Raw genomic sequence first — 4,059 nt, forward strand, 5'->3', positions numbered from 1 at the left:
TGTTTGAGGCTATGATGCATAAGCTGAGTCTGTCAGGTTACATATTTGTTTCTTGTGCTTAAAACACGTGTACATCATGCTTTAAAGGTTGTTTAAGTTTAGTGGCAAATTACTCTTGTTGTGTACTCCGGATTTTGTGTTCTTAATCTGTCTGAACTGAAAGTGTTTGAGGCTGTGATGCGAAAGCTGAGCTTGTGTTCTTAATCTGTCTGAACTAAAAGTGTTGAGTCTATGATGCATAAGCTGACCTTGTGTTCTTAATCTGTCTGAACTAAAAGTGTTTTGAGGCTGTGATGCAAAAACTGAGCCTGTGTAATCTATCTGAACTGAAAGTGTTTGAGGCTGTGATGCAAAAACTGAGCCTGTGTAATCTATCCAACAACTCAAGCAAATGTTTTCTTTGCATTTTAGGGGGAACATGGGTGCTTCTCTCCCAGGGCATACAAAACATAGGTTATTGGCGGCAGCTCGCCATATTTAACATATAAAAAAACTTTATATGTTAAATTTGGCGGACTGCCGCCAATAACCTGTGTCTTGTATGCCCTGTGGAGAGATCCACCGATTCGAGGCAAACGGCTCACTTATAAAAAGAGTTAAAGCCTGATTTGCCAAATGATATCCTTAAAAGGGACCTGGCAGTTTATGTAACACCCAAGCTATGACAGGTCATCATTCCAACGAGCTATCTTAGAAACCCAGTGTTAAAGGTCTTCCTTTTAAAAGGTCGAAGAACAGTTCAGGCTTGACCATAGATGCGGATTTTGTTGTTCTTAATCTGTCTGAACTGAAAGTGTTTGAGGCTGTGATGCGAAAGCTGAGCTTGTGTTCTTAATCTGTCTGAACTAAAAGTGTTGAGTCTATGATGCATAAGCTGACCTTGTGTTCTTAATCTGTCTGAACTAAAAGTGTTTTGAGGCTGTGATGCAAAAATTGAGCCTGTGTAATCTATCTGAACTGAAAGTGTTTGAGGCTGTGATGCAAAAACTGAGCCTGTGTAATCTATCCAACAACTCAAGCAAATGTTTTCTTTGCATTTTAGGGGGAACATGGGTGCTTCTCTCCCAGGGCATACAAAACATAGGTTATTGGCGGCAGCTCGCCATATTTAACATATAAAAAAACTTTATATGTTAAATTTGGCGGGCTTCCGCCAATGACCTGTGTCTTGTATGCCCTGTGGAGAGATGCACCCATCTTCCCCCTAAAAAACATAGAAAACATTTGCTTGAGTTGTTGGACCGAGCGAACCTTGCATAATGCGTCAAGGGAAACTATTGGTCGAGCGAGACATTTGTTCAGGTATCCTTATTTCATGATAAAATGATTATGAATAGCTGTGCATAAACTAATCGCAAGTTTGTTTGGTATATGCAGGGTAATAGGGAACAGAGGTTGAACCTGTGGTTTGACGCAACAAAGAACTTCCGTACTTACTCTATTCTATGACTACTGCAGTGACACCGGTCGGCTTGAATCGAGCCCAAATCAGTTTTCTGGATTTGAAATGATAGCCATTCAAGTTTATAATAAAAAGCAATCATGCTGTAGTGAACTACTTTTAAAAAAAAACAGATGTATGTATGTATGCATGTTCTGATTATATATTAGAAACCACCTACATATTTCTGATGCTTGAATGGGAACAACTATTGGACCAACAAAAACAAGATAATTTCATATTTATGATGCTAGCTACCAATATGTATTCATAATTGATTATCTTGTATACACTTGTACGAAGTGTCATGCACAGCAAAAGGTAAAGTTATTCTTTGTGTGCATTGCCACTCAAGTTCATTGTTTGGGTCAACTAACGGGTCAAAATAGGCTTTCGAACTCTAAAAATGGATCTTCGGAATCAGTTAGTTGTAGCAAGAAAATGGTTGGTTGGGTTATGTGGTTAACTTTACTAGATATGCCATCACTTCATCTGTTATAAAACACAATATTGACCCATCGGTTGGCAGGTTTCAAATCTTGACTTGACCTTTAGAGCATATGTATTGGTAAATATCTGCCAACGTGCAGTAAGTAATCAGACAGCGTTACCTTTTCAACACTTAACATTTTAATGTTGTTTTTGTAGTTATGTTTAATACAAGTATAAATAGTTGGACAAAGGAACCTAAAATCTTGACCCGGATTACAATTTAAATTACATAAGGTACTAATAGATCCTACTTGACCCGGATTACATCTCTAAACAATGAAACCCTAAAATCTTGAGCCATTTTTCTCTCTAAATTCACTTGCTACAATTTATCGCGCCATATTGAAATCGAAGAACAACAAACCTATAGGTGATAAAGTAACGGTAAACGAGTATCCTATTGTAAATCGTCACTCCCGCCAAACCTATAGGTGATAAACTAACGGTAAACGAGTATTCTATTGTAAATCGTCACTCCCGCCGCATCGCGCGGGTAAATGGCTAGTATATATATATATATATATATGGGGCCGCTAAAATGAAAACCACCCCCAGTTGTAAGAACCGTGAGAACCACTCTCCACCAATCATAACTAGCCAACAAAAAGGGTAATTTGGTCATTTACCCCATATGTCAATTCTCTCTTTCTCTCTCTGTCAGCATTTAATATCACAAGCTTTTTATATTCATCTCACCTCTCTCATCTTCTTGAATTTTAAATATCTTCAATCATCTCTCTCTTCAATATCATTCACCCCCCAAATCTCTCTCTCTCTCTCTCTAACAAAACCCATCGGCCGACTACCTTTCTCGATTCCAAAGTTATCGCCGGCCACCCCCACTTTCTCGATTCCAAAGTTATCGCCGGTTGTTTCTTCACCCCCACTTTCTCGATTCCAAAGTTATCGCCGGCCACCCCCAACTGTGGTGGCGGCTCGTGATGCCGGTGGCCCAAAACAGAGGCGGAAGGCGGTGGTGGGGCGGTGGTTTAGTGGGAGTTCGGCAGAGGCGGAAGGCGGTGGTGGTTTGTGGGGAGACCGGTGGGGGTTTTGGGGCAGAGATCGATGATGGCAGTGGTAACTGTTTGTCACCCCTTGTTGATTTTATCTGCTTCAATCATGTTTTTGGGTAACTGTTTTTGCTGCAGGTTTGATTCTGTTGAATTGGGTTTGAATCTTGGGGGTTTGACTTTTTGGGTTTGATTCTGTTGAATCTGGGTTTGAATGATGTTCATGTTGAATCTGGGTTTGAATGATGTTTTTGGGACCTTTTTGATTCTATTGAATCTGGGTTTGAATGATGTTCTGTTTTTGAATGATATTCATGTTGAATCTGGGTTTGAATGATGTTCATGTTGAATCTGGGTTTAAATGATGTTCTGTTTTTTGGGACCTTTTGGATTCTGTTGAATCTGGGTTTGAATGATGTTCATGTTCCTTCTGGGTTTGAATGATGTTCATGTTCGTTTTGAATGTTTAAATCGGTTGAATCTGGTGCCTTTTTGAATCGGCGGTGATGATGCAAAAAAAACGGACGATGGCGCCGCAAGGATGGTGGAGGGTAGGTTTTTGAACCCGCAACCCACTTTGCAGCCTCTGATTATCGGAAAATCTGAGCCAAAACTTCGTTTTTTTTTTCCAGAATCCACTCGTTCTTTTTGATTTTTGTTTGTTGGGTTTTTATATTTTTTTTTGAGGCGTCGATGATGATAGCAAACTATCTGAGACACCTACCGAGTAACGATTTTCTGGGTGCGTTCGTTTTTGTGTAAAAAAGTTTTTGTAAGAAAAAAAATTTAAACCGTAAACTTTTTAACGTAAAACTTAAAAAGTTTTACGTAAAATGTAAAAAGTTTTTCGTAAAATGTAAAAAGTTTTAGGTAAAACGTGAAACGTAATTTTTTTTAGTAAAACGTAAAAAGTTTTACGTTAAACGTAAAAACCGGCGCGTAAAACGTAAAAAAACGTTAACGTATAAAAACGTTAACGTACAAAGCCGGCGCGTAAAACGTAAAAACGTTAACGTAAAAAACCGGCGCGTAAAACGTAAAAAACTGGCGCGTAAAAAACCGGCGCGTAAAACGTAAAAAACGTTAACGTAAAAAACCGGCGCGCAAAACGTAAAA

General features: G+C 39.0%; 1 long non-coding RNA gene across 1 annotated transcript; it reads left to right on the top strand.

The window, feature by feature from the left end:
- Positions 1–1,241: 1,241 nt before the first annotated feature.
- LOC110922797 lies at positions 1,242–1,572 on the top strand. The gene is made up of 2 exons (XR_002583493.2): positions 1,242–1,302; positions 1,378–1,572. It is a non-coding gene; the product is annotated as an uncharacterized LOC110922797 (long non-coding RNA).
- Positions 1,573–4,059: the final 2,487 nt, after the last annotated feature.

This window comes from Helianthus annuus, chromosome 17 (genome assembly GCF_002127325.2).
Source record: "Helianthus annuus cultivar XRQ/B chromosome 17, HanXRQr2.0-SUNRISE, whole genome shotgun sequence".
Lineage (NCBI taxonomy): Eukaryota > Viridiplantae > Streptophyta > Magnoliopsida > Asterales > Asteraceae > Helianthus > Helianthus annuus.